The 26,442-nt window shown below is 39.8% G+C and overlaps 1 protein-coding gene across 1 annotated transcript in view; it reads right to left on the bottom strand.

The window, feature by feature from the left end:
* The window catches only part of MED13L (mediator complex subunit 13L), a 365,499-nt gene that overhangs the window by 244,331 nt on the left and 94,726 nt on the right, over positions 1–26,442 (bottom strand). The gene's annotated exons all lie outside the window — the stretch shown is intronic.

The following is a 26,442-nucleotide window of genomic DNA, read 5'->3' on the forward strand; positions in this document are numbered from 1 at the left end:
TCTAGATCTTCTAGTATACTGTTGTTGAGCCATGCAATGCCCCATAATAAACCAACCAGTTCTCAAAATTTGTATAAGGCTACAAAAATATTTAAATGATTTCTGCCTTCCATATCATTTTTCATTATTAAAAAGTATAAATTTACATTAATAAGCAAGCCAAGGAGTCATTAATATAGTCATTCAAAATACAATAAAGAGGTGACTATTCCTGCCTGTTGAAAAAAAAAAGGGGGGGGGTTTACTGAAAGGTAGTGAGGCAACAAGGGGTAGGAATGCCTTGATGTGCTCAGCACCTGGCATAGAAAATCTCCCTAAGCTCTCAACACACAGTAGAGAAGATAACTGACAAGGACTTTTGAGATGAGAGGAGGGAGAAGAGAGAGAAGAAAAAGCTAAAAATATGGTCATCAAGTGTGCAAGAGTTTTGAAAAGTGCATGTGAAAGAAAGAAAGAAAATCGAAGTGATGTAATCAATACACTATAGCTATTTAACCAAGTTATTATTATTAAAATAAGGTTAGGAAGACAAAGAAGTTTGTATTTTGATATCTAACCTAGTGCAGGACTTCTCAAGTGGAAGGTCACAAGCTGCAAGGGAGTCATGACAATTTTCATAAAACTTTGGTAAAATGTTGCATTTAGAAACAATGCTGTCTGCAGTTCATATTCTATTTTTCTTTGGTTCCCTTTTTAAAAAATGTTTTTAAAAGCACGAACATAAAAATATGATTTATTGAGATCATCTGCTCTTGTTATTTCAACTGCTCCAGAAGTCACATTCCTTGAGTGCAACATCATAATAATTGATACAGCAACTGTATATGATACCATAAACAGAGTTCTAACATAGAATCATAGAACCGCAATGGACCTCGAGAGGTCATCTAGTCCAGTCCCCTGCACTCAAGGTGTTTGTCTAACCTGCTCTTAAAAATCCCCAATGATGAAGATTCCACAACCTCCCTAGGCAATTTATTCCAGTGCTTAACCACTCTGACAGTTAGGAAGTTTTTCCTAATGTCCAACCTAAACAGCCCTTGCTGCAATTTAAGCCCATTGCTTCTTGTCCTATATTCAGAGGTTAAGAACAACAATTTTTCTCCCTCCTCCTTGTAACAACCTTTTATGTACTTGAAAACTGTTATGTCCTCTCTCGGTCTTCTCTTCTCCAGACTAAACAAACCCAATTTTTTCAATCTTCCCTCATAGGTCATGTTTTCTAGACCTTTAATCATTTTTGTTGCTCTTCGCTGCATTTTCTCCAATTCGTCCACATCTTTCCTGAAATGTGGCACCCAGAACAGGAGTAGAGTGGAAGAACTACTTCTTGTGTCTTGCTTACAATACTCCTGCTAATACATCCCAGAATGATGTTTGCTTTTTTTGCAACAGCATTACACTGATGACTCATATTTAGCTTGTGGTCCACTTTGACTCCCAGATCCCTTTCCGAAGTACTCCTTCCTAGGCAGTTATTTCCCATTTTGTATGTGTGCAACTCATTGTTCCTTCCTAAGTGGAGTACTTTGCATTTGTCCTTACTGAATTTCATCCTATTTACTTCAGACCATTTCTCCAGTTTGTCCAGATAAATTTTGAATTTTAATCCTATCCTCCAAAGCACTTGCAACCCCTCCCAGCTTGGTATCGTCCACAAACTTTGTAAGTGTACTCTCTATGCCATTATTTAAATCACTGATCAAGATATTGAACAGAACCGGACCCAGAATCGATCCCTTCGGGACCCCACTCGTTATGCCCTTCCAACATGACTGAACCACAGATAACTACTCTCTGGGAACGGTTTTCCAACCAGTTATGCACCCACCTTACAGTAGCTCCATCTAGGTTGTATTTTCCTAGTTTGTTTATGAGAAGGTCATGCGAGACAGTATCAAAATCCTTACTAAAGTCAAGATATACTACATCTACTGCTTCCCCCCATCCACAAGGCTTGTTACCCTGTCAAAGAAAGCGATCAGGTTGATTTGACACGATTTGTTCTGTTATTTATCACCTTATTATCTTCTAGGTGTTTGCAAATTGATTGCTTAATTATTTGCTCCATTATCTTTCCAGGTACAGAAATTAAGCTGACTGGTCTGTAATTCCCCAGGTTGTCCCTTTTTATAGATGGGCACTATATTTGCCCTTTTCCAGTATTCTGGAATGTCTCCCGTCTTCCATGACTTTTCAAAGATAATTGCTAATGGCTCAGATATCTACTCAGTCAGCTCCTTGAGTATTCTAGGATACATTTCATCAGGCCCTGGTGATTTGAAGACATCTAATTTGTCTAAGTAATTTTTGACTTGTTTCCCTATTCTAGACTCTGATCCTACCTCATTTTAACTGGTATTCACTATGTTAGACATCCATCACACGAGTCACCACTGAAAAGTCAGTATTACCTGCAATTATAACCCTGTGCTATTTGATATATCATAGTATTTACTCAGCTAAGTACAGGGAAACGTTGTAGTATTTCTGGTAACACACTGTGGTATTTATTGGTAAATGTCTTATTAATGACAACAACTTTCAGGTTGGGAAGCCACAGAAGCTACAAATGCACTCTTAAGGAAAGAGCCAATTTTTATGTACTTGACCTTCCTAATGAAGAAAAAGTGTGAGAAATATTACCAAAAAAAAAATCAAAGAGATAACAGAATTTTTTCTAAAGAGAACTTCTCTCCCACCCCCAAGAAAGTTTTGGATGAAATGTCAGCAAATCTGTAAGGTTGTGGGGGGAAATGACAAATGACAGATAACTCAAAGTTAGGGCTGACATTCTGTCAGTACTTTCCTATGCTGTGCCTGTCTTGCTTTTCAAAGGAGCTACAATTGTCAGCTTCAGCTTTGAATTTTTTAGCTTTTGTTGAGTTGTCACAACTGGAACATCATTTTTATTCTGTTGCGTACAAAACAATTTGTTACTGGTTTATGTACATTTTTAAATACCTTTTTAGAACCAAACTACCACATATTAACATAGGCAAAGACCCATTACCTGAAAGATACTATAATCAGCAGTTCATGTGTGTTGTATATTGTCACCATTAGCTCATGGCATTTGACCTGAACATATCAAACACTCTGAGCCCCTGTATGGTCCATTTAAGCTGGTGCAGCCAGCACCTTGCCACACAAAATTTAAGGGCTATTGATTAGTATATACACAAATGAATAGCATCAAGATAAGCACCATTATAATGTACCCATTTATACACATTTTACTACTCTTGGAACCACTAAGCTCCTTGTTTTGATTATATTACTTGATTCTTCTTCCCTTCTTCAGCCACTACAAAAACATCCAAACATTAGTCCTGGGGGAATTCAGTGCTACTGCACGCATGCATATTTAATGAGTCTCACAGATTTCTAATTTTTCGTGCAGAAAAAAGCTGCTGCCAAAATGTTGCTGCAGTTCTGCCTTTTGCCCACCAGAGGGCACTGTGGTGCAAGCGAGCAGCAGCTCCTAGCAGAAAATAACTTCAGCAGTTCCGCCTTTTGCTCAGGAGGGCGCTGTGGCGATAGAACAAAGTTGCAGTTCCCTGCAGCGAGGGAGAGAGAGCTGCCTTTGCAGTGCTTGTCAGGCCCGGTCAGGAGACAGAGGCTTTGGGGTGGAGGGGGGGTGGAGGAAGTCAGACAGGGACTCATAAGGGCTAGTGGGGGAGGACAGATTGGGGCAGAGGCTGAATGGGAGTGGAGGCACAGGGCCACGGGGGGGAGGGAGGTGCGAAGACACATAGGGACAGGGGAGTGACTGGGTGAGGGCACAGAGACACATGGGGATGGGTGAGGGGGTACAGGGAGACATAGGGACAGGGGAATGGCTGGGTGAGGGCACAGAGACACATGGGGACAGGGACAGATGTGCCTGACTGAATGAGAGAGGCTAGGGGTCAGCCAGGGTCTGCATGGGAGAAGCTCCCTAACAATCCCTCCCTGCCCCCCCCCCAGACCTGTTCCATACTTTTGCCACCCATACCCAACAGCCCTCCAAGTTCACACCCAGGCTCCTTCCCAGCAATTTACTTCCCTCTTCCTCAGCTCCTCCGTTACCCCCGACTCCCCCAAGCCTTTTGCTCTGCTTCTGAGGAGTGCAGGAAATACGGTTTTGTATTGTAGTTTAAATGAATTATTACTCAGAGTTCTGTATTGACATGCCCAGTAAGGAATCTATTTGTCAAAAAACATTTCCTGAATCTTTTTTGTTGTCTGTATTGTTAGACATACTGCTGAGAGGTTTTTTGAAATAAATGACAAAAAATAATTGAAACTGGTGTGATTATATTGTGTTATTTTGACAAATAAAATACACCTCTACCCCGATATAACGCTGTCCTCAGGAGGAAAAAAATCTTACCGCATTATAGGTGAAACCACGTTATATCGGGTCGTGTTATATTGGGGTAGAGGTGTATGCAGAATTTTGCAGAATATTAAAATATTGTGTGCAGAATTTTTAATTTTTTGGCACAGAATTCCACCAGGAGTAAATCATCAACTAGGGTGACCAGATGTCCTGAAAATCGGGACTGTCCCGATATTTAACCCTTTGTCCCGCGTCCCGGTCGATGTACAATCAGGACCCCATTTGTCCTGATATTCAGGTAAGGAGGTGAGCGGGAGGGAGGCTCTGCACCCACCAGCAGCCAAGCTCCCCACTCCTTGCCGCCTTCTTCCCCCCCCCCCAGTGCGCTGCGTCCCCGCTCCTCCCCAGCGCTTCCGCACTCCCCTCCCCCGCCTAACACCTGTTTGACGGCGCTTAGGACTTTCCGGGAGGGAGGGGGAGAAGCGGGGATGCTGCACGCTCAGGGGAGGAGGCGGAGAAGAGCCAGGGCAGGGGCAGGGCCTTGGGGGAAGGGAGTGGAATGGGGGTGGGCGAGGGCGGTGTGGGGGGGGCACCCACCGGGCAGAGGGGAAATCAGTGCCATAGAGTGCAGGGCGGGGGGGTGAAAAGGCGAGTGGCAAGCCAGCAGCAGGCGGCGAGCCAGCGGTGGGCGGCGAGCCGGGGTGAGGAGACAAGCAGTGGGTGGGGGACTGAGGAGGGACGCAGCAAGCCAGCGGCAGGCCTAAGGATGAGGAAGGGCGCGGTGGCGGGGGGGCCGAGCGGGGAGGGGGCGGGACTTGGGGCAGAGTGGGCATGGAGACTGGGAGGAGCTGGGGTAGACTGTGGGCAGGGCTGACAGCACCCCAATGTGTCCCGATATTTTACTGTTGTGATCTGGTCACCCTATCATCAACTGAGTGTGTTCTTCTATTCCCTCCATTTGTTCCTCAGTCCAAGCATGTGTCAGTCTCAAAAGCTTCCATCAACAAAACTAAGTTATAGACATTAATTTGTACTGGAAAGAAGCAAAATTTTAAATAGATAACAGTATCAAATATACAGCATAAATTGTTTCATTCAGAGAAAGTATTTTAACTCCATTTTTAAATGCAAATAATCTAAACCATACTTAAAAGTAATGTTGAGGAGCACATCAAAGAAAAGAAGTACATGAATGTGGATACAAAATAAATACTGGCTTTGCACTTTTTGGTAAAAAACCCTTCAATTTACTCTGGGTTCAACACACACTAAGCAGAAAGCCAAATTATCATTCAGCACAGTAGTCCATGAGACAGCTTCTGCTAGTAATGATCTTTACCTCAGATTACAATTGGTTATTAAAAAACATGCTGGGGAAAAAACGCTTACAAGTGTTAGCAACTTATTTATTTCACACTTACTGAATTCTTAATTTAATCCTATTCACCTCCATTTTCAAAGACTGCTGAGAAAAACAGCATAATGTGTTTTAGAAAGCTAATAGCAATTATAACTAAATATTGTCTGCATTATGGTAAAGGCAATTCTTTTTGACAAAACTTTTCCATTATGAAATATGAAATTCTCAGCACTGTGACCCACAAATGAGCAAAGCATTTCACTATGTGTAATCCCATCCTTATCCAGCATAGCAGTAAAGCAGATGTTTAATTTTAAGCATGTGCTTAAGAGTTATGCTGAAAAGGAATGGAATTACATGCTTAAATTCTTTGCTGAACTGGGCCAATCAGCAGGAAGGTACACTTTGGAAGTGGAAGAGGAAAAGTTGCAAATTATGCTAGGAGCTGTGCATGGAAGCAGATATGGGCATTTATCACATTTGGGTCAAATGTGATGAAAATAAACAAATTAATCCAAGGGGGGGGGGGGAAGTAGTTCTACGTTATTTTTTTCCCCAACACTAAAAGGGGAGAACAAATTCAAAGCGCAAAGAACCAGGAATCCTCAAGAGAGTACATCCATGAGAGAGGCATTTGAAAATGAGAGGCAATTTCTACTACTGACAAGATGTCAACCTTTAATGCAATCCATGCTACAGCAAGGGGGAGGAGTGGTCAGTAAGGCTCATCTGTACAGCACTCAGTAGACTTTTTTATCCTTTAAAATATTTATAGCCAACTATAAACCCGGAATGATACATAGAAATGACAGATATCAGCCTGCAGCTGTTTTTCATACTCTCTTGGTACAAGAAAACAAGAGTACACTGTCAGACCACTTCAAAAAAAAAAAAAAAAAAAAAAAGCTTTCCAAGTATAGCAGGAAAAATGTTTATTCTTTTTTCACGTTTTAAAAACATCAGATAAAGTTTCAAACAAACAGATCTGCTGTCTAAGAAAAGCTATACAAAGGTCAAAGGCAATTTATTTACTTAAATAGAAGTAATTTTAGATACCATATAAAAATAAATTATGCATTCTAATGTTTAGGCATTGTACCTTCAAAATTGAGTGGATGTGAGATGGTTGTGTCTACCAAACACTGACTGAAGCTTTGGAACACATGTTGGCATTACAGAAACTATTTCACTGGAAGTTGTTAATTTAATGTTGGCTTTCTGCCCAGTGAATGCCAGAATACATTTTAACCCCAAGGACAGAAAATGGAAGGGAGGAGGCTCAAAAGCAATTTTAAATCTATCGAGGTTGAAATATTACCACAATACAATATCTTTCACATTGCTTCAGTTAGGGAGGTACACCAGAAAAAGAACAATTAGTTACCCTACAGTAACTGTGATTCTTCAAAGGACAGAGCAGCCACAACCCTCCCTCAGTTCCCTTGCAATTCGAAGCCCTTGGTAGCTGACGACTCCAAAAATCAGGGACGGAGGGCAGATTGTTGGATCCACACTGACATCACCTTGAAGAACCAGAGTAACTGCTGGGTAAGTAACCATCCTTTCTTCTTCGATTATGTGTCAGTGTGGATTCCACTGTAGGTGACTGGCAAGCAGCATCCCCTCAAGATGGTGGGGATGAAGAACGAAAGCTGCATCCATCGAACAGTGATTGTAATACTGTTCTCCCAATTGGGCACCTGATCTAGCAACTAAGTTCAAGGCAGAGTGTTTAACAAAGTTCAGTGAGTTACTCCATGTTACTGCCTTACCGATTTCTGATACTGGCACATTCCTGAGGCAGGTGGAGGAAATTGCTTGTGCTCTGGTAGAGTGAGCCTTGATGTTCAGTGGGAGAAGTTCACCAGCCAGCTGGTAAAACAAAGGGATCCAGTGTGTAGTCCATTTCAATATTCTTTGAGATAAGATATCTCAGAACACCTGGAATCCTCAAGAGAGTACAAACTAAACCTCAACTTTAGAACACCTGGCTACAGCAAGGAAGAGAAGGGGTGACCTCAATCCCAGGGTGTGGTGTCTACTTGATGAAGCATTTGCTGAAGATGCCCTTTTTGTTCTCTGGAGTTTGAGGCACAAGTGGTGTTCTCGTCCATCCTCCCTGTGGAAGGAAAAGGCCCGGGTAGAGACCGTTGAATCGTGGAAGTCGATGAATTGCTACAAAGGTGATGTCTGAGAGAAGGCTTTAGATTCTTTGACCATGGGATGGTGTTCCAGGAAGGAGCGCTAGGCAGAGACGGGCTCCACTTAAGAGAGGGAAGAGCATCTTTGTAAGCAGGCTGGCTAACCTGGTGAGGAGGGCTTTAAACTAGGTTCACCAGGGGAAGGTGACCAAAACCCTGAGGTAAGTGGGGAAGTGGGATGCCAGGAGGAAGCACGAACAGGAGAGCGCAAGAGGGGAGGACTCCTGTCTCATACTGAGAAAGCAGGACGATCAGCGAGTTATCTTAAGTGCCTATACACAAATGCAAGAAGCCTGGGAAACAAGCAAGGAGAACTGGAAGTCCTGGCACAGTCAAGGACTTATGATGTGATTGGAATAACAGAGACCTGGTGGGATAAATCACATGACTGGAGTACTGTCATGGATGGATATAAACTGTTCAGGAAGGGCAGGGCAGAAAAGGTGGAGGAGTTGCATTGTATGTAAGAGAGCAGTATGACTGCACAGAGCTCCAATATGAAACTGCAGAAATACCTGAGTCTCTCTGGATTAAGTTTAGAAGTGTGAGCGACAAGGGTGATGTCGTGGTGGGAGTCTGCTATAGACCATCAGACCAGGGGGATGAGGTAGACAAGGCTTTCTTCCGGCAACTAACAGAAGTTACTAGATCACAGGCCCTGGTTCTCATGGGGGACTTCAATCACCCCAATATCTGCTGGGAGAGCAATACAGCAGTGCACAGACAATCCAGGAAGTTTTTGGAAAGAGTAGGGGACAATTTCCTGGTGCAAGTGCTGGAGGAACCAACTAGGCACAGAGCTTTTCTTGACCTGCTGCTCACAAACAGGGAAGAATTAGTAGGGGAAGCAAAAGTGGATGGGAACCTGGGAGGCAGTGACCATGAGATGGTCGAGTTCAGGATCCTGACACAAGGAAGAAAGGAGAGCAGCAAAATACAGACCCTGGACTTCAGAAAAGCAGATTTTGACTCCCTCAGGGAACTGATGGGCAGGATCCCCTGGGAAAATAACATGAGGGGGAAAGGAGTCCAGGAGAGCTGGCTGTATTTTAAAGAAACCTTATTGAGGTTGCAGGAACAAACCATCCCGATGTGTAGAAAGAATAGTAAATATGGCCGGTGACCAGCTTGGCTTAACAGTGAAATCCTTGCTGATCCCAAACACAAAAAAGAAGCTTACAAGAAGTGGAAGATTGGAGAAATGACCCGGGAGTATAAAAATATTGCTCAGGCATGTAGGAGTGAAATCAGGAAGGCCAAATCACACTTGGAGTTGCAGCTAGCAAGAGATGTTAAGAGTAACAAGAAGGGTTTCTTCAGGTATGTTAGCAACAAGAAGAAAGTCAAGGAAAGTGTGGGCCCCTTACTGAATGAGGGAGGCAACCTAGTGACAGAAGATTTGGAAAAAGCTAATGTACTCAATGCTTTTTTTGCCTCTGTCTTCACGAACAAGGTCAGCTCCCAAACTACTGCACTGGGCAGCACAGCATGGGGAGGAGGTGACCAGCCCTCTGTGGAGAAAGAAGTGATTCAGGACTATTTAGAAAAGCTGGACGAGCACAAGTCCATGGGGCCGGATGGGCTGCATTCAAGGGTGCTAAAGGAGTTCGCGGATGTGACTGCAGAGCCATTGGCCATTATCTTTGAAAACTCATGGCAATCGGGGGAGGTCCCCGATGACTGGAAAAAGGCTAATGTAGTGCCCATCTTTAAAAAGGGAAGGAGGAGGCTCCGGGGAACTACAGGCCAGTCAGCCTCACCTCAGTCCCTGGAAAAATCATGGAGCAGGTTCTCAAGGAACCAATTCTGATGCACTTAGAGGAGAGAAAAGCAATCAAGAACAGTCAGCATGGATTCACCAAGGGCAAGTCATGCCTGACTAACCTAATTGCCTTCTATGATGAGATAACTGGCTCTGTGGATGAGGGGAAGGCAGTGGACGTGTTATTCCTTGACTTTAGCAAAGTTTTTGATACGGTCTCCCACAGTATTTCTGCTGGCAAGTTAAAGAAGTATGAGCTGGATGAATGGACTGTAAGGTGGATAGAAAGCTGGCTAGATCATCAGGCTCAACGGGTAGCGATCAATGGCTTCATGTCTAGTTGGCAGCCGGTATCAAGCGGAGTGCCCCAAGGGTCGGTCCTGGGGCTGGTTTTGTTCAATATCTTCATTATTGATCTGGAGGATGGCGTGGACTGCACCCTCAGCAAGTTTGCAGATGACACTAAACTGGGAGGAGTGGTAGATACGCTGGAGGGTAGGGATAGCATACAGAGGGACCTAAACAAATTAGAGAATTGGGCCAAAAGAAATCTGATGAGGTTCAACAAGGACAAGTGTAGAGTCCTGCACTTAGGACGGAAGAATCCCATGGACTGCTACAGACTAGGGACCGAGTGGCTAGGCAGCAGTTCTGCAGAAAAGGACCTACGGGTTACAGTGGACGAGAAGCTGGATATGAGTCAACAGTGTGCCCTTGTTGACAAGAAGGCTAACAGCATTTTGGGCTGTATAAGTAGGGGCATTGCCAGCAGATCGAGGGATGTGATCATTCCCCTCTATTCGGCATTGGTTAGGCCTCATCTGGAGTACTGTGTCCAGTTTTGGGCCCTACACTACAAGAAGGATGTGGAAAAATTGGAAAGAGTCCAGCGGAGGGCAACAAAAATGATTAGGGGGCTGGAGCACAGGACTTATGAGGAGAGGCTGAGGGAACTGCAGAAGAGAAGACTGAGGGGGGATTTGATAGCTGCTTTCAACTACCTGAAAGGGAGTTCCAAAGAGGATGGATCAAGATTGTTCTCAGTGGTACCAGATGACAGAACAAGAAGCAATGGTCTCAAGTTGCAGTGGGGGAGGTTTAGGTTGGATATTAGAAAAAACTTTCACTAGGAGGGTGGTGAAGCACTGGAATGGGTTACCTAGGGAGGTGGTAGAATCTCCTTCCTTAGAGGTCAGGCTTGACGAAGCCCTGGCTGGGATGATTTAGTTGGGGACTGGTCCTGCTTTGAGCAGGGGGTTGGACTAGATGACCTCCTGAAGTCCCTTCCAACCCTGATATTCTATGATTCTATGGAGGTGGGAGTTTCCTCCAGGTCTGAGGTGGTATGCATCAATTGTTCAAGTAGATGCAGTTTCAGAAGCATGTTTCTCAATTTGAGAGTTCTTGAAGATTCACACACAACACATTCATCACAGATGTGACTTTCCACCCGGACAGAATAATCATTGACTATGCCAGTCAATCAAGGGGATTAGTATGTTGCAAATCAGGTAAGATTTAAACTCTGAGGGTTTGCAGTCCACCTCAGCGGTAGGTACAGGGTGCCTGGCACAGCTATTCGAGGGAGGAGTGGAGGAGAAAGTCTTTTTGGTGGAGGGAGGATGTGAGAAGTCAGCTTCTTCCTGGGGCATCCTACTGCAGCAGGCTGCAGTACAACTGGTGGGTCTGCCTCAGTTTCCCCTTTCTTTTGGAGTCCCCAGTAACTTCACACCATAGCTTCCAAATATAAACAGCCTTTTGCTGGGTTCTTTAAAGAAGTCCGACAAGCATAATTCCCCAGCACAGTCCAAACAGTACATTGATTATTTCAAGTCGCAACAATCCATCAACAAAGTACAGCTCCAGCATCTTTCACCACACCTCACCCTAGACCTTCTGACCTGAGGTGCTTCTCCACCTCTTCCTTGCCAGGTATGGCTCCACCTCTCTGTCCCTTTAGCTTCAGACTCCAGCTCAGAGAGCCAGCAGGCATCTCCTTCTCTGCCCACAATTTTCTGGCCTGGGGGCTGGGGAAGTTTATAGGTCACTCTTTGACTGCCTTTCTGTCTTCTGCTTTCACCAGTCTGATCTGGTTCCACTAATCACTAAGGAACTCTTACTACTCCCTCCTTCAGGGCATGCCCTCCCTAAAGTTCTCAGCCCAGCACTGCTCTTCCTCTGAGCTCTCTCTCCTCTCAGCACTCTGGACTCTCTCTTCCTTCCTGGACTCTAGGCTCTGAACTTTGAACTCTCTCTCTCAGGACGTCCCTTCTCTTTGGGCTGTCTCTCATTTATAACCCCCAGGGGCCCTGCCTTCCTTATTACTCCAAACCATGAAGCATCTTGACTGAATCGGAGATCTGGGCCCAATTTCATTTAAGGAGCCAACTGCCCTGTTACAGGGGGAAAACATCCAAAATAAAGTATACAAAAATAGGGAGGATAAAATAGATTTTTTTTTCCAAATAGTTTGGAAAAGGATGAGTTTAAAATTCAGTATAAGTAGGGGTTGGACACTCATTGGGTTCTGTCTCAGAAGGAACTGGGGAAGAGTTGTAGCCACTCCACCCTTTATGCTCTTACACAGGAGCACGAGAAAGCACAAGGTGCATATGTTTCCATGATCTCAGATCTCATGTGCATGAAGCATACCTACAGCGGAATCCACATCGACACATAAAGAAGAACAATGGAAATTTACACTGTAATTATTGCAATGGCAACTATCAGATTTAGATTTACAATATACCTTTCTTAGCTATATCTTTCAATTTAATCTAATATTTAACTTTTTTTAAGTTAAATTGCACGGTACTAAGGTTTAATTTAAAAAACATGAAACATTTAAGAAGACTTCACAGTTGTAAAGATATGCCTGCGTCTTTCTGGAAAGGCTCAGTGAGGTGGTGCTGTGACTGTGCATCAGTTATTTATAGATCAACTGGGCAGCATCCATATATTTAATTCCATAATAACAGCTTCCTTGGCCTTTTAAATTAAATCTTGAACTTTACACTAACTGATTCTCAAGGGGAAAGCATTATAAATGTGCCACATCCTGTTTTTTATTTCAGAGCAGCAGTGTGAAATAATATAAAAGAACTACCATGGCTCTGATGATTAGTGCATATTTCATTAAGATTTCATCTCTCTTTGTCCCCCTTAAAAAGCTGACTACATGCTTTTGGCCATATGGTGTCAGTTAAGTAGGCCCTGTTATTACTTCTTAGTAAACACTACAGCATGTATACAGTACCAGCAATCATGTGAACTATTAACATCATACTTCAAGTTATGCTTTTCAAGTTTCATTTAAAAATTTTAAAAATTATAAACCACACCTGGCATCTCAAAAAAAAAAATCATGTCCTTCAGTTTCAAAGCTTATCAAAACATGCCATCATCATTATGGGCTGGAGTCACAGCAAACACAACACTAATATGATTGCAATATATTTTATTTACCTTTCCACTTCATTTCTGAATAAATGTAGTGCATTTTGGGAGCTTTTAAATGGGAAACGAGTAGTCTTGCCTAGAACCTAAAATACAGCTTGTAATTATTGTGCACAGTTACTCACGTGTTCCTGCCAAATCACCTTAATTATGACCTTCAACACACTTGCTATTCCATTTGTTGCCTTGCTCCTGTACAAAAAGCTGAGTTGTATCAGATTACATGGTGGCTTTGTAATATGGACAAATGTGAAATTAAAGACTAGTTTGTGGCCCAGGTAATTTCACTTGCCTTCAGTTTAAAAGAGTGCAATATCCCACTACCAGCCCCATTTAGGTTAGCATTTATCTTCCACATTCCACAAAATTCCATTGTTTCTTTATTTGATTTACTTAAGGTAACTTTAATTCAAAAATTTCAAATGAGGCTAGTTAGATGTAAAAGACACTGAAGACTCTCTAACTTGATACTGTCAGTTCCATCAGCAATGCAGGACTATACACTTTCTGGTTGATAAAAAAACAAAACTACTATTTCCTCAAAAATTGCTATCCAAGCTGTTCTTATAGAAGACAATAATAAAAAAAAGTTTCATATGGCTGATCCACATGAAGATGAAGCAAACCTAATAAGGGACAGAATGTGAAACAGAAAATACATGTCCTGTTTTTTCCCCATTTTAACACTAGGTAAATCATAAAAATCACACTTGCGATGGATTTACAAACTGATCCAGGGAGAAAATATACTACCCAAAACCATGAATTTCATCACACAGACATACATCAGCATGAACATCAGGTTCAGAGACAACTTAATTTATTTTCCCCAAGGCTCCACAGGCATGTATCACTGTAGGGTTATTTTAACTGTCCAAATATATCTATTAATTAATTAATTAATGTTGGTATAGCATTTAGGGGTGGGGAGCTAAGGAACTGTAAAGAATTATTAATACTTTAATAAATGTTTAAATGTATAGTAAGCATTTTTAAAATGATCATTTGGTTTGATTACACACACACACACAAGGTCAGGGTCTGCGAAGTAAACCACACTGTACTGCGGAGGAGGGAGGGCAAATTTCTCCCACAGTGTAGACCTCCCCAAGGGCTTTTGCCAGGATAGAATAGCTTTAATAAGATGATGTGCTGAATCAGCCTATCTCCTTGGGGTCTCTGGCCCTGCTCACATCATAGCCAACCCTGGCATACCCACAAAAATGGACAACCAACTCCAGGCAGGGGTTGTGGGCTATCCTCTAGACCAGTGATACTCAGAACTCAGTGGTTCAGGAGTCAAATTAGCAATCATTACGCAAAAGAGCCACAGTAGTGTGAATTCATTGTTTTATTTACTATAGTACTATATATTCATATTTAAACAGTATGACAGTGGAACTATTTAATTATATACATATACAATTAACTATGTTATTAACCAATTATAATTGATAAAATAATAACACTTGGTCAGTCATTTTATTGTGAGAAATATATATATTTATATATATATATATAAAATATATATATATATATATATATTTATTTTTCCCCCCCAAGGAGTATAAGAGACTTTTTGTTTATCTCGCTATATGTAATTTTCAAAGTGATATATATATATATATATAATTCTCACAGCAAAATTATTGACCAAGTATTATTTTATCAACTACAATTAGTTAATAACATAGGAAAAGCATCCTGATTGGCTGTTAATAACTTAGACTGGTTGATAATTAAATCACATATTGTTTTAATGCTGCAAAGAGCTGCAGGAGACACATTAAAGAGCTACTTTCAGCTCAAGAGGCTGAGTATCACTGCTCTAGTAGACAAACTTTCTGCCACAAGGAGGCCTCAGTGAATCAAGCCCACTGTGTATGCACATGCTGCAAATATGTAACACACAGGTAAATCTATGTTCTGGTTGGCAGAGGCTTCTCACACAGTTTCTCCCTTATCCATACAGATTTGGCCTGCCCACAGGAGGAATAATCTATACATAGGAAGGGATATATAAAGCCCTCTGCCCAGAACATCTTTCCACACTCCATTATGGCCCACAAGTGAATAATCTGTCAACCCACAGTGTAATATATTTAACTCTTTGAACAAAACTAAAAATGTGAGCTCCCTTAGACAATAATTTCCTCAGTATTTGTTTTTGTTTGTTTGCTTTCATGGTATATTTCCTCCATTTCCGCCTTCTCCTCACCCTGCCCCCCCTTATTTTTATTTTGTACTGAGTGGTTAATAAAGCTACAAAGCAACAGATGTTTTACCCCACCCCCCACCCCAACTTGCCCCCAAGCTGAGGCTGACCAGAACACAACAGACTTTGCTTCCTCCTAGTACCCACTATCGATAGCATGTGCTTTGGAGAGGACCAAGCATTCACTCTACCCTTTCACATCCAATAGTCTACACTGCCTCTGCAGAGTATACAAGCACAATTAACTTGCCTTGAGTTAATTTAAGTTACTTGTTTTTGCATTAGTTCTCAAATTTGAGATACAAGTGAAAGAAACCAGATAAGTGTTTTTTTTAAAACTCAGTTAATTACCCTAATAATGCTCAAAGAAAAGAATGCTGACACTTACTCCTCAGACACATCAAACTCAAATCTTCCTATGTGCTCCATAGACCCTTCTAGGAGAAAAGGGATTAAAATCTATATCAGAGTAATGTTTTTTCACTTTTCGTATTTAAAAAAAACAACCACCCCAACAGGGACAGGGAGGGGGGACACAACAAAAGAGAAGGAACAAATTAACTGCCCATACTCATGTGGATAACTGCAGATAGCTAACAAACTTTTTCCTTTATCTCCCTATATGTAATTTTCAAAGTGTAATTTAAAAAAATAAAAAATTCCACAACTCTTAAAAAACATTAAAACATCCCCATCAGTTATACAAAGAGTGCATTTATACTAAATCATGCACATTATCATATACTGTAATGCAATATACTTGGATTTTACAATAGCCCAATGTAACCCTGTTCATATGTAATCCAAAACCAACTAGGCTTCCCAAATTGTAAAATTAATTAGGCGGCTTTCTTGCATTATCTATTCTTGGGCAGGTTGTTGATCTGGCATTCTCTACTATTTTAATATTTGGAAAATAAATGGATAATTACCGCCCGCTGAAGTAATTTTGGTTTGGTATTAGAACAGTAGCTGTCCTAATATCCAGAGTAAGATGTATTTTATAGTTTAATCTGTGCAAAGAAGAGCATAATAATGAAGAAATCTGAATATCACTCATTCCCCAAAAGGAATGGTCTATTGAACTTAATCTATATGAAGTCAAATAAAATTATGTGTTGCCATAGACAACTGACAGAGTTTCAGGAAGGATAATTTCAAATGAATTTACATTTTCTTAGATGTGATACAACTTGTCATCTCACTTCCGGAGCGGGGGAGGGGGGGAAATTATTTATATAATTCACTTTTCTTATTCTAGTCAGAATAGCTGTCTTGGATAAAGACCTCACATATTAGTCAATAAAATCAAACTAATAACTCAGATTGACACTAATAGTTTCAATTCTTTTATTGCCACACAATTTAGAAAACTGTATCCCCCCCAAATCATCCTCTAATGAGGCTTTAGTTTTGCTCTATTCGTTTGTGGCCTATTATTGTTGTATTCATGATGTTGAGATTATGATGGATATATAAAAGCTAAAGAAAATAAACTGATGCAGAAAAACAAACTTTCATATATAACTTATGCAAAAAGTTGTTTAAAAGAAGATAAATGCTTATCTATATAGAATATTTTAGCAACAAGGTGGGTAAGGCAACACCTAGTATTGGGCCCAACTATTATTGCTGAAAAAGACAAGTCTTTCAAGCTTACACCGAGTTCTTCTTTTGTCAGTATAACATTGTCTTCTGTGCCTCATTAAAAAACAAATAAACAAAAAAAACCTTGTTTAGTAGTGAACACATTTATTTAATGAAATCTGCCCAGAAGGATGATATATTTTCTAGCGAGCATTCACAGAACTTTTCCTCTCAAACACAAATCATGTTTGAAATATCTAGGTTAAAACTGATCTGGATTGGTTTGGCTTTTGAAAGCAAGACTTTTCAACCCAGCTTTATAGAAACTGACAATGAGATTTATTTAGAAGAAGTGATTGTATCTGTTGAGCTTCAACATGTCAATTTCTGGAAAAGAGCACGAATACATAATTAATTATTAAAATATTTGTGAATAGAAAATAAAATTTCAACTGAATTATTCTGAGGGTTTTTTTAATCATCACACTTTAGGTGTCCAATTTTACAGACATCTGTAAGCCAGAAACACAAAAAACAAAAAGACTGAAATGCAGAACTCTCTCGTCCAATTGATTGTAGAAATTCAGTAGACCTAAAGTAAGTGTCATTCTTCTACACAGAATTCCAGTGGAAAAGTTTATATTAACCATTTGATAAAATAGTAATGTAAAATAAAAATAAAAATGTTATAAGGTCTTTGTCTCATACCTTGACAGTAGATTGTTCCTATTTTGCCTCCTAGACAGGGGCATCTGTTGAAATTGATTACTTTTATTTGTTCAAAATATTTGGGCCAAATTCTGATATGCACTGAACATAGCTGCTCACCAGCCAGATTAGAGAAGAAACCAATGCTCAGCTGTAGGATCATAGTGGAATGTGAGTCACCTCTTTTCTGGCTCCCCTCCAAAACCAGCAGAAAAGCCACAACAGAGACCCTTTTGGACCAAGAGCAATTCAGAGAAATTCCTAGTCAGGAGACATGGTTCACATATTAATGAGCGTGCACAGCCTGATCTGACAATGGTTGCTATTCAAAGCCCTGGCAAGAACAAGCAGCATTACGGGTTGTATGTTAGGTGCAGATTATAAACCCCTATTGAGTTTATCTGTATACAGTGTAGAATTAGATCTAATAAAATATTGGATCCAAGTCTCAAAGAAGGAAATTGTGTTTACACATGCAAATTTGTTAGTGCATAGAGAAAACTGGCAAGAAAGCCTATGTGGCACAAGGAAACGTAATTCAAAGTACATAAGAGCAAGATCCTTGACATTACTATGTTACATAGCACTACTGTTCCCCTGTACTACATCAATGATAAACATTTCTCATTCAAATCTATTGAAGTAGATTAGCAGCAGGAACAATCCCACAGGTAAAATCTTATATACACCAAAAAGGGAATTGGGATGAGGCAGAAGATAGAAAAGGGAAATGTCAAATCAGAATTTCCAATTGCAATTATCTTGTTTTGTTTTAAAAGAATACTAAGGATGCAGGAATAGCTACCAGTGTCAAGCACCTTTATACCAAATATAACCACATTTACTCTAGGAGGAACATGTTATTGTGATGCAAGTGTCCTGGAATATAAAAGTATAATTTAACAACACACAAATATATAGATAGGCAAATATGCTCTTGACCTAGTGGCGAACTACAGCCACTGGGAGCTGCGGGGGGCCGTGCTTGCGGGACGGTCAATGTCAGCAAAATGTCTCACGGCCGCATGTTGTCCACCACTGGAACTCTTGGATAAGTTAGAGCTAAATAATGTTGGAACGAGACTCAGTACTTTACTACAAACAGCATCAGGATAGAACTACAGCAACTCATACCTAAGAGAGATTCTGCGACTAGAAATGAGCATAGAGCATGAAGAGCTTTCAATCAGTGGTGTAACTTACTGGAAGCAGATCCAGACACAGCACTGAAGAAGAACTGGCAAGATTTTCTGCTTGCTGTTTTGTTTAAACATTTCAGTCTCAGCTCCCTTCAATGTACAGGTGGCTGCACGGGAGGGCTCTCTGGGTATACAGAGGTCTTAAAAACTTTACAGTTCAACAGCATGTCACAATACATGCTCAATGTGTATTCATCAGCTATAGTGGCATTTGCTCCTTGGTTTCCACAGGCTGCCCTTTCTTACTACCATTCTCTTTTTCTTCCATTCTGTTTTATTTTACCTTCTGCTACTATTTGCTAATTCCCAGTAGCGCTTCCTATAGGAACTGAAAGTGCATGAGAATTTCCAATAACACACAGAGGGATTCTTGTGATGAATTAGTTTAAAGGAAAATAGTTTTTTAGAAATCATAAGTAAATTACACAAGTTTCCTAATTTCTTCATCTTTAAAAGGCACCATTGATGTACGCAGCATTGTATAATAGACTTACTTTGTCAACAAATAACAAGTCCCTCTCTCAAAGATCAAGCAGTCTGAATATATAGTACGTGTGCACAGTGCAATGCAATGTAGTACAAAACAGAGAGAGTAGAGTGTTGTCTATAAAGCCAGAAAGCTTCATGAAATAACTGACTTTTTAGACATTTCAAGATACTAATTAGGAGCATCGAAGGATACTACAATGAAGCCTGTTTTGTTCCAGTGTTTAAAGTTGAAGTGCATCAACAATTTTTCTCTCACATACCAGCCAGAGAAATCAAAGTCATTTTTAATATATAAGTGCTAAAATGATTAGAGAGAATGATCCACAAACTGACTGAATTACTTGCAGGATAAAGTTAAGTAAGAGAGTCACATGTTTCTCTCTCAACCAAACTTGCCATATTGAGCAGGAAAGCTGCTCTCAGAATGATTACTGGCCGGAGTGTTCTGGTTAACTGTTATTTTGATTGCTGAATTAATTATGATTTAACATTGCAAATATTATTTGTTACTGTATCAAACTGCGTACTCTGTCTAGAGATTTTTCGGAGCTCCTCTTCGATCAGTCAATCAATCTTTTCATTGCTAATGTAAGTTATGCGATAAACTTATTCAAGACTGTGGAATATGATGTACAGTTGAAACTGATACCTTTATCTGGGCTGATAGATCTGTCACCAATCAATCTTTTGGATGTTTTCAGACACACAACAAACAGAGAGACAATAAAACACAGAATAATGGAGAGTTCACTCCCTTATCTTCTCATCTTCCACTACTCACAGAGCATGCAATGTGCTAATACCTATTTGGAAAGAAGCACTAAAGATAAAAAAAATCATCTATTGTAGCAGTACTTCCCCAAGATGCTAATGTTTTCTGAAATTAATTTATATTAATTTTCAATTTAAGAAGAATTGATAGGTACTTTACCTCCCTCTTTTGCGCATAGCAGGGAATATAATAGAAGAATATTGTATACTCAGTGGACAGTAGATACACAAGCAGATGCTAGTTTACAACTTTGTGTAAACCTGAAACTAAATTACAAAAACTATGCTTTAAATCTGTATTCTAGCTTTTATAAAAGGCAGTGATAACTGGAATAGTAATAACTCTTAGGTGGAATATTAAAATAATAAAAACACCCTATACCAGTTAGTACTATCTCTTAGCCATATTTATTGTTTTATTAATTGAAAAGTTAACTAAAAGCTCAAAATTAAGCAGCTCAGATTTTTAATGTACATTCGGTATGACATTTTATTAGAATTACAAACTCATCTTTAACATTTACTAAGAAAATAAGACATCAGCTTGTCTAAGACTATTAACTCCACACTTGCGCCACCACTCATCAGACATATTATTTCATCTCTTGTGGAAATAACTAATAAATAATTTATTTTTCAATGGGGTAACATATTAATGGTTTTTCTTATAAAGTTTCTTATTTATATAAACTACTTCTGAGCTGTAGGAACGCGAACACACACCCCTAACCTTTGGCTTCTATTTATTTCTACATAATCTAATCTAAAAAAGAGCTAACCTTGCTTTTAGTTTTAAAAACATGACATAAAAACTTTATCTCCCTCAGAAACAGTAAAAAACACTAGCATAGTGAATTTGTTGATACAGTGAAAAATAATTCTTGGGGAAATAAGGGATATCTTTTACACCATGTTGAGATTTTTCCATGTTTTTATTAAAATAACTGTATCAATGTCTATTTCTCCCTTACAGCATATTTGTTTTCAAGAAAAATTGCAATAAATTACAAATCAATCATAAGTAAAACATGGCCAAGTTGTCATTTAATCTACATTTGAATCTGTAAATTAAAAAGGAAGTAAAGAGAATAAATATAAACTCCCAACATCAAAATCACAAACACCAGAAAAACAGAACATCTTTGAACTTTACAATAGCTTGGAATGGTCTAATTCTTTTGGCTGTAAAATAAATGAAATTAATCATTTGAATTAGAAGGTCATTATTAAAGTGTGTAGCAATCTAGTTTACATTCACAAAATATGCTTAATTTTGTAAAGCCAATGTGTGAAACAGTTATTAAATACCATTAGACAAATACAATTGTATCCAAAATTATAGTTAACCGTGTGCTATACGAAAATATACTATGTATAAAAATTACAGTGTTTATGTAGTCTATGTCTATGCATTCACTAATGTACTACAGTTCACCACAACTCATCCTCCAAGTATATTAGTGTAAGCTTACAAGGACAAATTTTGGGGAAAAAAAGTTTTGAAATCAGTATTTTAAAATACACCTCTGCCCCGACATAACGCGACCCGATATAACACGAATTCGGATATAACGCGGTAAAGCAGTGCTCGGGGGGGGGGGGGGCTGCACACTCCGGGGAATCAAAGCAAGTTCGATATAATGCAGTTTCACCTATAACGCGGTAAGATTTTTTGGCTCCCGAGGACAGCGTTATATCGGGGTAGAGGTGTATTTCACACTCATATTTATAAGAAAGAGCCATTAACAGTTTAACTAACAGGAAAGGAGAAAACAGCCAAACACTCTTAGAGCTAACGGCTCTACAAGAACCCCTATGATGTATCTTCATAATTTTTGAGTGGTGTATTGGGGTACTTTTCCTCCCGTCAAATGTGTTGACAAATTCAGACAAGGAGCCTGGTCTAGTGATCATGGCCTGGATCTTCTAAAGCTGAATTCCAAGCTCTGATACACAAAATCTCTCTGTAGAGTTTGGCAAGTCACTTAATTTCTGCATCAGTTTCCACCTCGATGAAACAATAAAAGTTAGTGTTGCAACTAGTAAATAACTAGCTAGTAAAAAATGCATACATACTGTAAATAACTAGTAAATTGGCATTACTAGGAAGTATCGGGTGCTTGGCACTTTTTAAAAATCTAGTCCCTTATTCAAATACTTAACATGGAATTAGAAGCTTACACTTGGGCACCCATTTTTAAAAATCTTGTCTCAGGTATTTTTAACTTCAAAATACCACCCTAAAATGTCCATAGTAATTAGAAAACAAACAAACAAAAACCCCCAAAGATAAAGCTGTGGCCAGTGCAGGATGATAATGTTGCAGAGACATCAGATGTACACTTCATCTATGTTACAGAAGTACCAGTTTAAATAAACTTATTTTAAACTGCTTAAGTTACCAGATGCAACTCTTCTAATATAGACAAGCCTGAAGTTTCTGATGGCACCCAAAGCTGAATTAATGCCTCTCTGTCCCATCACAGAATCCACAATGCCAACCCCTATCTCTGGCTCACACCAACATCTAATTCCTCCGCTCCTACTTTCAAACTGTGGAGAGCCTTTGGAAGAAATCCTATGACCAAGCTGACTTCCTCCACTACAAATCTGTTCTCCCCTCTTTCAGTACTGCCATATTCCTAGCTAAACTCTATTTTGCCAATTTAATTGAATCCCATGCCCACAATCTCAGTTATCTTTTCACCACCTTGATTGACTCTTCAAACCCTTCCACACTCCTGCTTCCACTTCCATCTCCACACAAGATCTTCCCAATTTCTTTCAAGAGGAAATTGACAAAATACAACAATATTCCCCGCAACCCCCTTGCCTTGGCTTCTTGTCCCCTCCTACAACTCTCTCTTCCTTCTCCTAGTCACAGATGCAAAAGTTTCTTGTTTGCTCTCCTCCTCTAATCTCTCCACTTGCCTCCATGACCCCAATCCCATCTCCTGATCTCCCTAGTGCCCACCCACACCCTCTCCCTTACTTTTCTCCTTAATTCCTCAATCTCCTCCGGCTCTTTCCCTTCACAATACAAGCCTATTTTAGTCCCTCTCATCTTAAAAAAACCCCACCCTTGACCCCACTTGCCTCACTAACTACCATCCCATCTTCCTTCTCTATTTCATCTCCAAGATCATTAACAAGCTATTTACAATTGCTGTCTGGAGGAATCCCTCTCCTCCAATTCCATCCTAGACCCACTCCAATCCAATTCCACTCCTTGCACTTCACTGAAAATACACTTGCCAAAGTCTAATGACCTCTTCCTAGCCAAGTGCAGAACCAGTACTCCATCCTCATCCTCCTTGACCTGTCAGGTGCATTTGACAACACTGACCATGTCCTCCTTAAGGCTTTGTTTTCCCTCTGATTCCATCCTCTCCTGGTTCTCCTCCTACCTTTCTAATCGCTCCCTCTACATGTCCTTCAGAGAATCCTCCTCATCCCCACTACAACTTTCTATGTAGGTTCCACAGGGCTCCATCTTTGGTCCCTTTCTCTTCTCGTTCTACATGTATCTCTGGGTAATCTCATCCACAAACAAATTGAACTACCATCCCTATAGTGAGGACTCTTAGATCTGCTTCTCTACTCCAGACTTTCCTTTTTTTGTCCAAAGTAAAATCTTGTCCTTTCTCTCTGACATTTCCTCATGCAGGTCTAGCTATCAGCTCAAGCTCAACATCGCTAAAACAGAGCTCTCAATTATCTCCCACAAGCCCTCCCTGCTACATATTTTATTGATGGAACATGGAAACCCTAACATCACCTGCCAGGAGATTCCACTGCTGTAGTCTGGAGCCCAACAGCTCTGCCTTACTCTTGGGTAGTTCCAAATCCCTGACAAGGTCATTCAGTTCACCTTGTGTTATGAGGTGTGGTTCAGAGGAGGAGGATGGGAGAAAATGTGGATCCTGTGACATTGATGGTTCAGGACCAGAAGTTTCATCCTCTTCCTCGTCTGACTCAAGTGAGAATGATTTTGGTGCATCAGGAACCGGCAGTCCTTCTCCGTGGGGTACTGGGCGTATAGCTGATGGAATGTTTGGATAATGCACAGTCCACTTTTTCTTCTTTGACACACCTTTCCCAAATGGAGGCACCATGCAGAAGTAACAATTGCTGGTATGATCTGTTGGCTCTCTCCAAATCATTGGCACTGCAAAAGGCATAGATTTCCTGTTCCTGTTCAACCACTGGCGAAGATTTGTTGCACAAGTGTTGCAGCATATGTGTGGGGCCCACCTCTTGTCCTGATCTCCAGTTTTGCAGCCAAAATAAAGGTGATAGGCTTTCTTAACCATAGTGGTTATACTGCGCTTTTGTGATGCAAAAGTCACTTCACCACAAACATAGCAGAAGTTATCTGCATTGTTCACACAAGTACGAGGCATCTCTGCTCACTTTGGCTAAACAGAAATGTGTCCCTTTGCAAAATCAAACACTGACAAATAAGAGAGCACGACACTCTATGATTTCTAGAGCTGATATAGGGCAATTTGTTCAGCAGAGTAATGTAAGCTTCGTTATGATTGCATCATCCATGACTTCTAGGAATAACATGATGCAATTCATATCATGTATGACGCAATACCAGCTTCGGATTGCATCATTCATTGTTTTGCCTAAAAAGCAAGTACTGTCCAAACCCAGTCATAGATTTATTCATAGATTCAGTCAAAGATGTATTTTAGTCATTTCTGGTTTAAATTGAGATCCCCTCCCTTTATAACTCACTTATCCTCCGTCATTCCCAAGTCAAGGGTCGTATATACTGACCCAATAGCATATCTTGAAAACTAGAGCCAATCAACAATTTTAAGCATCATTTTTGTTCTCAGTGACCCAGAATTAGTAAAGCTTGACTACATTTATTTCAGAAGCATTTTGGCTGTAGAGCAGTGTAATAATACTGAGATGTGATATGGCATTTTTCATCAGTAGATCTCAAAAATACTTTACAAATGAGGGAAGTATCAATATTCCCATTTTACAGCTGGGAAACTAAGACACAGAGAGGTGAAGTGACTATTAACAGTGAAAGTATTTCTCTGTTATAACTATTTATAAGAATTCTAATTATTACTTCATAACTAAGCCTTTTTTTTAAAAAAAGCATCTAATTCTACTGGTGTGTTTTACTTTATAGGACTATACTTTAGTAAATGGTCCACGCAACTCTCACATCTACATTTTTACAAAATGACTATTTTAACCTCCCTTTAAAAAAAATATCTGTTAGCAAATTTGAGTTTATTTTGTCTAATTGTATAATTTCTTGTTATATGGTTACACTGGTATCAAGAACATGACCTGTTGTGGATTTTTGCTTGTTCTTGTGATTTATCTGGAGTTTTATCTGCTTTATAATTTATCTTGTAGTTCAGTGGTTTTCAATCTTTTTTCATTTGTGGACATGTAACAAATTTCAAATGGAGGTGCAGACCCTTTTGGAAATCACTTACTAGGAACATCAATAAATGTGATATACTGATCAGTTTTCTCTGCAGTTCCTCTAACAATGATCTATCAATAAGGCTAAGAATTTCACAACTTGCCTGAAATACAGCTAGAATTATATAAAGTTTAGTACTGTATTTTCAAAAGGTTACAAAAATTTCCGTGTTTTGGTAAATTCAAAAATATTTAGAGAATTCTGGAATGGGAAGCAGATTTAATTGTGTTCACTAAAGAGACAGACAGAAACATTTAATATTGTATGCTACAAACTAGCCAAAAAAAAAGTAGAATTTTTTTCCAATTAGACTGTCACAAAGGAAGATCTTTGCAAATTTACTAAAACTCATGTATCATTTATATGTAGAATATATTCTTCTGTTTTGGAAATAAACAAAAAAGGCAAACTGAGAAACTAATTCTCTGATCCTGCAACATATAGCACATGAGCAGACTGCTGCACCTGCACGATGCGGCTTTCCCAGGCACAGCCGTCTGCCCATAGGACTGAGGCCAGAATATGGTATGAATAGGATGATATTTTTTTATTCATTTCATTTTTTTCTGTCCTTTTGATATCAGGTGCTTTTCATATATGTTGGCTGCCAAAGCTCAATAATTAAAGCAAAAAATGAAATAATAAACAGTACAATGCAGAAGCATGTGATGTTTCAAATGGATATTACTGGACTGATTTTGATCTCAGCTGATGGGGACTATAAGGTAGTGTAATATAGGACACAAATTTGAGGCTAAGTCCAAAGCAGAAAACAATAAACAGAAAATAACAGAAAATAATAAATCCCCCTTCAATTCACTTAAATGCTTTCTCGGCATCTTAAGAAAGCATGAATGACTGACTTTTAGAGGACCAAGATTAAATGTATTGCCCTTCTTTCATTAC

Source organism: Emys orbicularis, chromosome 16, assembly GCF_028017835.1.
Source record: "Emys orbicularis isolate rEmyOrb1 chromosome 16, rEmyOrb1.hap1, whole genome shotgun sequence".
In the NCBI taxonomy this organism is placed as follows: domain Eukaryota; kingdom Metazoa; phylum Chordata; order Testudines; family Emydidae; genus Emys; species Emys orbicularis.